Source organism: Lactuca virosa, chromosome 6 (genome assembly GCF_052849685.1).
Source record: "Lactuca virosa cultivar CGN04683 chromosome 6, Lactuca_virosa_CGN04683_v6, whole genome shotgun sequence".
Lineage (NCBI taxonomy): Eukaryota > Viridiplantae > Streptophyta > Magnoliopsida > Asterales > Asteraceae > Lactuca > Lactuca virosa.
This window is the reverse complement of record NC_136431.1, coordinates 195,046,435-195,058,715: the sequence shown is the minus strand read 5'-3', so window position 1 is coordinate 195,058,715 and position 12,281 is coordinate 195,046,435.

Here is a 12,281-nt window from a genome sequence, read left to right as displayed (position 1 = left end):
TGACGGTGTTTTCCGGCGAAACTGTCGAGGGTTTTGAAATTTGAATCGTCGTGTTTTCGGTTTGACCCAGATCCGACCGAAATCGATCGAATCCGACCGAAAACACCTTGTTTTGACCGAAAACATCCCCTTTGACAAAAATCTCTAGTTTGACCAACCGAATTCACTTGGTTTCAACCGAAATCACTCAAGTTTGACCGAAATCACTCAAGTTTGACCGAAATCAATATATTTTGACCGAAATCAACATTTTGACCAAAATTTGAATTTTTTAGAAAATAAAATTTTAATTTTAATTTTTTATTGTTCTCACTTGATTCGTTTGGTGCAGATAAATGACGGATCAGTTGAAGTTTTTTGATTCTCACAATATCGTAGGATATCTCTTGGATCTACCTGCCACACATAATGAATTCAAATCCATGATCATGGATTTGAACAATTGCAAAATTTCCCACGCTCTACGTGCCAATCCAGTCATACGCAACGACCTGATTAACGATTTCTGGAGGAATGCATCGTTCAACTATGCAGGAGCGGATGGTGCTGCTGTTATTGAATCTACTGTGAAAGGCAAGAAGATTATCATTACAGAGCAAGTCATTCGGAAAGTGCTTCAGTTTGGAGATCAGTCTACTTTCCCAACAGAACTCCCTGCTGCCAAGATCACAAAAGTATTAAAGAAGATGAATTAAGAAGGATTTTTTCCTCCAACTGTCAAGAAACTACTTCCCCCTTACTGGAGATTTTTGGCTCATACTTTTGTTAGCTTCATATCTGGAACAAAGGGCGGGTCAGATGAGATAAGCCAAACAGCAACATCGGCCTTTGTAGCGCTAACAATGGATTGGGAGTACAATTTCTCAAAGTTTGTTTTTGATGAAATGAAGAGCAACCTTTATGGGAAAAAGAAGGATATTTTCTTGATGTATCCTTGGTTTTTACAAATGATCTTCGATGTAATGCATCCCGAGCTGGAAAGGACCCCTGATACTCTTGATGTCAAATCCCTAGGTCCAAACAACTTTGGACTCATGAAACAAGTACGGAAAGCGTCAAATGTTGTTTTCAAGGGAACAGAAGCACTGGTGAAGTTTGGAAAATTTGTAGAGACAGAAGGTGTTCAAACTGATAGTACTCCAATTGCTATGGTGGCGGAAGAGCATGTGGCACCATCAAAATCAAATCTCAGTTTTTCATTTGAGGTTTCTGATAATGATAATGATGATGATGATGATGATGATGATGATGATGATGTGGATTTTCGTATGTTTGTACCATCGACGGAGCTGGTCAATGAGGCTGTGATTTCTCCAGCTGAGACAGAGAAAGAAATCAACATTTTCTAGCAACCAAACAATCCAACGCCCGAACAGATGGAAGCCCTTATCGAACAATTACATTCGACTGCGAGGAAGCCTCCCAAAGCAGTTCCTATTACTACTGAGTCTCCATCTGGGAGTGATAAAGATGATTCAAATGCCTCCCTGATGTCAAGAAAGCGAAGACGTAGAGATCCAAGGCCGGGAGTGCTTATTACTGAAGCAGTACAACAACCAACTTCAATTGTTGAACCAACCCAGGTTCATCAAGATGATCAAAGCCCAATTGTTGAACCAGCCCAGGTTCATCAAGATGATCAAAGCCCAAATTTTGATGAAGACTTCGACTTCTTAGCTAATGAGGAAACTTTTGCCTCGAGAAGCTCTTCTGTCGCACCACCTCTAGAGCATGATCCTGCATCTGTCAAGCTAGCCAAGCTATTTGCTTTTCAAGACTTTATTCCTCAATCAAGAGGAAAGGGAATATCTATTGGCTCAGGGCATGGAGGTGATGAAGACTCTCACCAAACCATTTTTGAGCTCAAACAAGAGATCATAATTTTAAAGCAGGAGTCCATTGAGAAAGACTTTCTGATTGGTAATTTGGATGTGAGAGTTTCTGAACTTGAAAAGGAAAATTCTCAAAAGAGTAAGCAAATCTCAGATCTTCAAGCCAATCTTGGTAGGCTAACAACTCTCTATTTTGATCTCAAAGACAAATTAATTGGAAAATTTGGTGATGAATTCAAGACTTCAGGTTTTGATGGTGGAAAAGCTTCAGAGACATTACAAATAGTCATGGTTTCTCCTGCCCCAGATGCTAACATTGATAAATTTCGGTCTTGTGGACCTGTCACAGCTGAATAAAGAAGGGAGAAGAAGAAAAAAGTTGATAAGCTGAAGAAAGACAAAATGCTTTTGATGAAAAAGTCTAATCAGAATGCACCTGGTGATCACCCACAAATGTTTATCAAAGAAATTGGAAATAGAAAATTTGCTAACAGATATGGTGATCGTTGTGGAATTCGTATGTGGGGATATGAAGCTGATAAGAAGATGTTGATTGTAAAACGAAAGAGTGGAAACATTGAGTACTATGCGAAGAAGATTGACTTTGTGTCTTGAACAAAAGTTGATATTGCAGAGCTGGTCCACGCACCGTTACATAATCCAACAAATGAACCCACAACATGGGCGTTTAAGATGTTCCTGGAAGACAAAGCAAAGCAGAACTTTGAAGGCTTGAAAACAAAATCATCATTCGTTAAAAAGTCCAAGGGTGTCATTGATCCCCGCACCAACAATACTTTGGTGAATGTTATGTGGCCGCCTACAAATAAAGCGAAAAAGATCCCTATCACTCAGCGTTTACCTGATGGCTCTTTGAATGATTTACTATATTGGGTATATGATAAGGCTACATCTACTGTCGTGTCACACCCCAAAACCGGAACGACGGAAACGTTCGGGGGTGGATGACGTCATGTGTAGTATCACAACAGTTGCATCATAGTAATCATAGTAAACACAAACATTACATTGAATATACATGAAAAAGAGTTTACATCTGTTTGATTCTTGCTTTTATACATCAAAAGTATAATCAAAAGAAAAAGACGTGACTCTATACGCTCCGTCTTCTCAAAACTCCAGGAAGAACCTGTCTACTGATTTCCTGAGAATACAAGCAGTTTTGAAAGAGTATCAGCATAAAGCTGGTGAGTTCATAAGCGATGTTTTTGTAATGAAAACCTATTGATGACTCTGTTAAAATGTTTGTATGTTTCTAAGAAAATCTAATATTTTCCTTAGTGAAAATGTGATGATATCGGTTCTATCAATGACTACTTAGTTTATGCTGGCCATGTATAAACCAATATCGAACAGACTGTTGATTATGTGGATCTGCTGCCCTAAGCCCACAACAAAACAACGAACAGGGAATGTGGCAGAAACCACACATTCCACAGTCTATCGAATATTCTCCATACGTGACCCTGATGCCTAAACTAAGTAATTATAGAATTAACTATGTATGTTCGTTACTGAAATCTGTTGTAGCATAGGAAAATACTAATTTGTATGTCTGGTTAATACTAATCATAGTATGTATGTGTTCTGTACCAAAAACGATTGTATAGCATGTTCCTTTTGAAAACCCTGGCTACCATCAGTGTGTGTAGTATGTTCAGTTTGAAAACTCTTGCTACCACCAGTATGTATATTAGTTTTATTAATTAAAATAAAACCATGTATTGTATCCCCTGGAATCCTCCAATAATGTATAGTAATTCTATTAATTAAAATAAAACTAATGAAGAAATGGAATCCTGTAAACAAATTATTAGTTTATACTTATTGTGAGTCGTATAACCATGCTTGATATGACCTAGTGACCTTTTCGACGTTCTCAAGTGTAGGTTAAATGACATTTGTCACCCTATACATGCCTGCCTAACTGTAGCTAGCAGTTGAGGTGTGAGATTGTCAGTCCCGAATAGATCTATTCACAAATCTCACGCTCTCCCTCCAGGAGACTCTGGTTATACTATGATAGGATTTAATTCAGTACACCAAAGGGTACAGTTTTGAATTAGAGTCTCATAATTTTGTATTAACTAGTTTACGTGTAATTCTTGTAGTGATCTATTGTATTGAAATCTGTGTGTATACTGTATGAAGTAATAATTATTCTTAAATAATTACTAAATGTTGTACTCTTGCAGTAGTGTATATCATAAACTAAATCGGTCATAGTTTATATGTTTATCCATGAATGAAATCTAAATCGGTAGTAGCTATGTATTGAAATCCCCAAACTATACCCACTATAGTTTGCTTGAAATGTTTTGTTCTTGATTTGTAAATTATTCTGAAAACTATGCAATTATGTTTCCAAGTTGAAAACATCCCTTATGCTCAGCATAGTACAAAAGGGATAATATGTTTAAATGTTTCATAAAACGTTGGGAAGTCATTTAACTGTATCAATTGCATAAGTTTTACACTCGTTGAAATCCTTTTGCTTTTGTTTCACAAAATCGTTTGTGTTTGGCGTGTATTCCCCCCATGAAAACATTAAAAATCAAAAAAACGTAGGGGGTATGAACTCACTGTTATTCGCGTACAAGCGTCGAATCAACGGACTGAAATGAAGACCCTCGAGTTGTAGTGTGGCACTTAACGGAATCCTAATAACAATTAAATACATAATGTATCTAAATTAGCGATTTCGTTAGATAAAGTGTTACATACACACTTGCATTCGGTTAAGGAATGTTACCGGGACTTGCTTGAATCGACGAAAGTGAGTTTTCAGTCTAAAGCACCACTTAGGAATTATGTGTACGGCCGTAAATGGGGTGTACGACCGTGAACAGGTGTACGGCCGTATACGGTGTACGGCCGTAGACAGTCTCTTGAATGGTGTACAACCTTTGAAGGTTTGAAGTGTGTACGGTCGTAGACTGATGTACGGTCGATGAAGATTTGAAGTCTTGAAGGGTGTGCGGCCGTACACTCAAGAACAAAGATGTTGAAATTGATGAAAAACGGGTTCTAGGTGCTCCGAAATGACCCCCAATGGTGATTTTCGATGTTTTCCCGGAAGAACAAGGGTGTTTTAGGGTGTACGGTCACAAGTCTAGAGAGAGAAGGAGTGGGTGTTCGGCCAGAAGAGTGTAAATGAGGGGTAATATAGAGGTTTTTGTGGTCGGTGGGTGGGGTCCACACAACTCTGGCTGTAAACGAATGTACGGTCATACACGGGTGTACGACCGTGAACCCAAGTCAGGCCGTGAACTCGGTCTTGTTCGAAGGAATTTCCTAAATTTCGCGTGATTTTGGTTTCTACTCGAATATAGAACTCAAAATATATAATTATATCATTTTCCAAACCGAAGGAAGTTGACAGAACCCAATAAAATAAAATTTTATTAACGGAAACTAGAAAAAGGTTCGGGTTGTCACATGTCGTAATCAAGATGAAAAAGGATCAGATTCGTCTTGTTGATCCTAGGGAGTTGCTGAAATTTTCCGAGCATGACATTCATACTTTATCCAAGCATCAACTTATGGTGGAAAATGAAATGTTTGAAGCTGCTTCAAAGGCTTTCACCGACATGATAGCGACAATAATTGATAAAAGCTTGTGGGCAGGAGCATTGGCTGATTCTGATGTTCATCTTGTGGAGAAGCCGTAAAGTCAGCCAAGAACAAACCAAGGGGGAGATTGTTGGGTCATATTTAAATGGTTTATGTTGGGCTTATAGTTATTATTGTAATTGGCCTTAGGTATATTATTGTTAGTGGGCGTTTAGTGTTTTCGGTTATGGGGACCCAAATCACTATGGTGATTTCGGTCAGCTTGGGCTTGGGCCTGTTAAGGCTTTGTGCTAGGTTTGCATATATTTCTTTTCAGCCGTTTAGGAGCAAGTTGTTAATCTTTTATTGTATTCGGCTGTTAAGCAGGTCTTTGTGTACCAGACGATTTATCAAATAAATTGTGTGCAATAAGAGTTATTTGTATGTTCTTGAATCACTATCTGATTTATATTCTACATCCTGTAGATAGTTTGATTGATATCATATTGATCTAAGTGTTTGGGGACTTACAGTTTTGAATCGATGCATGTGATTTTGGTTCCATTTTCATCATTTTGACCTAACATGAGCTCAAGACATGCAGTAGACATGCATGTATGTAAAGCATATATTTTTAGTTAGTTCTTGGATTAAGGAAGCTCTCTGGAAAGTTAGAATGGGTGGCTTAAAGGATTAGGGGCTGAATGCATTAAGCTGCCCTAATATAGTACTCATGAGGTGACCATATGGGCGTCACAACACGTTGATTGGGGGAGAGGTCTCATCAGTTGTTTTAGACGAACTTTATGACAACGTGGTTGTCTGATCATCACGACGTAGAAGTAGAATTACTCGTGAACCGGTTGGATCAGGACCGAGTTTTTGATCGAGACTGAGTTTGTTCTCCACGATGTGGCGATGGATTGATCATGAAGTGGAAATTAGCTGATGTTGACTTTGACCGTTGACTTTTTGACCCTATTGACTTTTGGTCAAATTGATAGTTGTAGAGTGTAGACTAAGTTGTGACCTTACGTGATTCGATAGGTGGATGTAACACCTGTTTCGTGATGTTGCGTTGTGGTTTGTCTGACTTTGTAAGAAATATGAGTATTTTTACTATACTACGTAGGATGCTTGTTGTCTGTATGATACTTGCATGGAAGACCATGGGGGTAGCCCATAGCAACTGCATGAAAGACCATGGGGGTAGCCCATGGAATTTCAAGTAAAGACCATGTGGACAACCGATGACATACGGATGTAAGACCATGATGGTAGCCTATGACATTTCAGCGGAAGAGCACGCGGGTAGCCCATGGAACTTGGATGTAAGACCATGAGGGTAGTTTAGGGCATTTCAAGGAAAGACCATGGGGTATCCTATGGAAAATGCATGCATGGTATATCGTAATTTCGGGAACCCACTAAGCTTTGTGCTTAAGGTTTTGTGGTTTAAACATTTCAGGTACTTTTGGTTCAAAAGGAAAGGGCCCGAAGTGATCACGCTGCGTCCCCTGAAGTTTATTTCCGTATTATCTGTTTTGATTTACTATGATATTTGGGAATACATGTAGACATTGATTGGATTTTGAGTAGATGATTGTATGTTTGTGGTGGTTTGAAAGTGTAAATTTTTATTAGCATTTTTGAGACATTTTAAGTTGGTATCAGAGCCTTAGTTTGAGGGATTCAGGCACACCCTCAGATATGTTTGAACTGAAACTGATGAATTGATAAATCTTTTGTAAGAAAAACAATTTTTCAAAAAGATTTTTTTTACAAAGAAAAGGGTGTGATACGTACAATCAACCGAGCTCAAGTAAGTGATCCCCAAAATACCCATACATGAGTATTACGCTTAGTATTCTATTATGTGAGTTGCATGCTAGATTAGGGATAAGGGTACCTTTAGGAATTGCATGATAAAATTCCTGATATTTGTAATGCGTGATAGCCTTGGAAGAAGTACATTTTATGTACTACTTGGAGTCTAGATTGACAAAGTTAATTGCTAAGTGTATGTTTAAAAATTGTATATGATTAGGATCATATATCCTTATAATGATTTATTTAGCCTTATTTCTTGTTTCTTGTGTGGTTGTTGGTTTAGGGTATAATCATTTATTCGACAGTCTATTTGATCCAGTATTATTGTTGGGTCAAAATTATGGTTTATACTTTGTTTTTCTGAGCAATTGTATTTTTATGTAATATTTTATGAGTTTACGGTCAGGTTTACGGCCAGGTGGGTGTTTACGGCCGTAAACAGGTTTACGGCCATAAACCCTGTTTACGGCCCAATGGGTGTTTACGGCCGTAAACCCATTTATGGCCCATATTCCCCAAGTATATATATATATATATATATATATATATATATATATATATATATATATATATATATATATATATATATATATATATATAGGTGTTAGGTGGTTGAGGAGGGATTGATGAACAGAATAGAGGAGTTTAAGTGTGTGCATTTGAAGGTGTTCTAGAGAGAGAGAAAAGAGAGTGTGTGTTAATGTGTGTGAATCTTGTATCCGGATCTTCATTCATATCAATAAATACAAAATTCATCATCATCTTCTTCTCCTTCTCTTCTATTTGATCTGACATCATCCGTTTGATTGGGATTCCGCACCATCAAACGGATCTGATTGATACACAAGCATTTTGGGGACTTACAATTGGTATCAGAGCTTGGTTGTATCAGTCAATTTTGTCAGATCTGGAGCTTATTTGATCTTATTTTTGAAAGATTTCTACGTTTTTGGATAGATCTCTGAAAATTAGGGGGGGGGGGGGGTTTGTTCTTCGTGTTTTTGATAAAAAGGGGTTTTTGATCGAGTTTTGGAGCTTGAAAGTCGAAAAAACGCTGTTTTTGGTCGTAACCATGGTGGGGGTGGCGGCGTTTACGGTCAGCAGCTAGGGTTTCTGAGGTTTACGGTCCGTAGTTTACGGTCCGGTGTTTGCGGTCCGAGTTTACGGCTCCGGAGTCTACGACCCGAGTTTACGGCCCTCGGAGTTTACGGCTCGCACGTGTTCGGTCTCGTTTACGGTCAGCATCATCCTCGCACCTCGCATCGCATCGCGCCTTACCAACTAAGCTACCAAGGAACTTGTTTCAATCCTTCCAAATTTAATTCAAAAGGACTCCCCTTCGGTTCCAAGTTTCGCAAATTGACACTTTTAGCCCAAAAAAAATCAATTTCTTTTATTTTTAAGCTCCATTTTCAACCAAAAATTTTAGTTTTTAATTTTTGACTTTTATTTTTGACTTTTTACTTAAAATTTTGACTTTGACTTTTAAAGTTTGACCTTTGACTTTAAACTTTGACTTTCTCGTTTAACTTTTAAATTTTCAAATTTAGCTTTTCGGTTTGACTTTTCAAGTTTGACTTTTGAGTTTGACTTCTTTAAATTTGACTTTTAAGGTTGACTTTTGAGGTTTATAGTCAAAGGGCATTTTTAAATTTAAGTTTGACTTTTAAGTTTGATTTATCAAGTTGGGCTAAAACCCATAGGATGCTCCATGGTGTTTTTGTACCCGTGGATCATGGAAATGAAAGGCCATGACAATTATGGTTTACATGGTGTAACCCTAATTGTGACACACTATATAAACATCTTATTCTTGTCAAAATCGGCCACCATGAGAGAGCTATGTGTGTATGGTGAGGGCTAGCCGATTTCATGAAGTGGTTCATTTCTCTCTAAGTTATTCCAAGTGTATTTAATGTTGTGTGAACCATTTGAGGTGTCACACTTGGGGCACTCGGCTCTTAAGCATCAAGGAATCAAGCTACATAAAAAGGTATGTCTTCAAACTTGTTTTATTACCCAAGTATCAAAGATTGTATGCTAGATAGGGTAATACCTTGGAATATTCATATTTGCATGTATAAAAGAGAAAACATAGATCCAAGGTATTTAGGGTTTCATGTACACTTAGGAGTGTTAGAATGCTCAAAACCCAACAGTGGTATCAGAGCCTAGGCTTGTTTTCAATTATACTTGATGCAAAGTGCTGAAAAATGATGAAAAAATCGATTTACGGGCTGTCTGGGCACTGGACTCGCCGAGTCCACTGATGGACTCCCCGAGTCCATGAGGAAACTCATCCTACTCGTCGAGTAGGTTCATACACTCGACGAGTAGGACCCCCAGACAACATATCTTCAACTGTTTTGGCTGGAATTGGACTAGGAACATTACCCTAAGCTGTTTTTCAACTTATAAACCTGCTTTTCAATAAATTCATGTTTTGTATTTGTTTTATGGTTAGGCTAATTACATGAAAAAGTTTGATTAAATTGTCTTGTTCTTATGAGTTGCTTAGATTAATAGAAAAGTTATGTGAAATTTTAGTTTTCAATCCAAATTAATCTAAGAGTTGATTCTAAAATGTGTTTTTGTAACTTGTCCTCAAGTTATGTGAAAAGTCACATTTAAGATTCATAAAACTCATAAAGTTTTCCATAAGTTATGAATAAGGAAGAGTCACATTATTTTAATGGTTTAAAGTCTTCCATAACTTGTCCTCAAGTTATGGAACTTGAAGATTTTTTGAATTAAAAGTAATTTAAACATATAAGTTATGAAATTGAAAAGTTTTTGAATAGTTCAAAACTTGCCCTCAAGTTTTGGAATTTGCAAAGTTTCCCCTCATGAATTCTTTAATTCCAAGGTAAGCCCTTAGAATTTTAAAAGTTAAAATTCAACCCTTATACTTTATAGTATTATAAGTTAATAATATATATATATATATATATATATATATATATATATATATATATATATATATATATATATATATGTATAAGAGCAAGTCAGTCTTACCGTTAGTAGGCCTCATTCACGAAGCCGGTCTATAAGGGGGGTATAAGGTTGTTGCCTATAAAATGGCAGCTTAATGGGTGTCCACTCTCACCCACCGCTTCCTTGACTGGTGGAGGGTCGTTAGCCGAACGGGTAGGACAAAGACTATAACTCTCCCTTCATTATAAGTATAATGATAAATACTAAGTAACTAAACACTTATAAATTCCCAATCTTTGTTACTTAGGAAAATGTGAATAAGGTGCTAATCAATGAAATTACACTTTGCACTTTGTTTGAGCTGTTAGTGGAGCGTGTGTGGTTAACCGGCACACTAACTGGTTTTAACAAATTAGGCAAAGGGTTTCTTAAAGTTTATCATAGGCCGGTGGAGCGTGTGTGGTTAACTGGCACATCGGTTGGGTGATAAAAATTTAAGAGTACCAAGTAATTTGCATGGTTACTTCACACCTTGCTCTGTGATCCTCGGCATCCTAGTCACAAAACCTAAAGGGCACACTCGAGTTTAAAACATGCCATTGAAAAGTCCAATGAATCTCAAAAGATCTAGGAGTTTCAAATCCAATTAAAACCTAATATTTCTATTTCGTTTTTCATGGTGGAAATTGGCGAATTGTCATTCGCCTACCTTCAAATACTCTATAGCTTGGATTACGGCATCCCTCTTCCAAGTTATAAAATATTATGTTGCGTCCTAGCCTTTGTTGAATCATAAAAGTGACCCTCTTGAACCTGAGCTACCGCAGCTCTCAAGGATCCGCAGTCAAAGCTTCATCAGCAACCTCATCCGAAGTCATCATCAACCGCAGTCTTTCTTACTTACTAGTTTACTTAGTTTAACTTTATCTACTTTTATTGTAGTACTCTCTATTGCCCAGTATGCCTTGCATGGCTACTCTTAGATATTTGATCCAATGTAATTCCTGAGTCTCTATATATAGAGCTCAATCTTTCTAATACAACAACTTCGATGCTATCAGTTACATCTCTCACTTCTATCTGATTTCGCATCTTAAATTTCTCCCTACTCTCAAAGTTAACTAGAACATAACTGAATATTATTTCTCTTCGGAGCAAGTAATTTGTGACTTAATCACTAAGTTTGATCTCACTTACTAACTTGGTCTGAATGCATTCCATGTTATTAATCAACTTATGTGTATACTTGATATATCACATGCTGTCATTTATATTTCCTTACTTTTCCGCAACTAACTCTCTAATTATCTAACTCGTTAACTTATTATTATTGTTGAGCTTTTAGATCCTTTGAGATAAACTATTCCGCAACTATACTTGTTCTAACGTTTGTTCAAGTGTGTCTCAAGTATTTCTCTTAACAGCCTTAATATTTCATATTGGGTGTTATATTAAGGACTTTAAATCAACTATCTTGAATATCTCCCAAAAGATGTCTAGTTCAGACATCTATGATCTTCCCAAATCTCTTGGAACTTCACTTCCTCCACCTCCTCCAATTATTCTCCCTAACCCACAAGTTTAAGGTCACTCAAGCCCTATTGGCAAGCAAGGTCTATGTGTGATCACATCTTGGAGATGAAGTCACATATTGACAAGCCGGGAGAGTTGGGTGTCAAAGTCTTAAGAAAGTTGGATGTTCAATCACTTTCTAAGTCACGTAGTGAGTTTCCTTGGGACTACTATGAAACAGACTGTGACATGACCCTTAAATGATCTTATCTATTTGCTTGGTGTTGCTGAATCAGCAATGATTTGGAGGACTAGTAAAGCAAGTTTGATTAAGAAGATCAACTTCCCAAACCTTAAATGGACATTGACAATGGTAACATTGGATATCCAGAAAAAGCTTTCTCTTCCCAATGGAAAGGGATCGGCCATAGTCAACTCGGTTGACCAAATGGTAAAGAGAAAGTCTAAGTCAGTGATAGTCCCGTGTACCATTTCTATAGAGTCCATATGTTTATATTGCCAAAGGAATGGGCATTGGTTACAAAACTTCCTATTTACCTGAAGGATCATAGGGTTGATCAAGTCAAGATGTTTGAT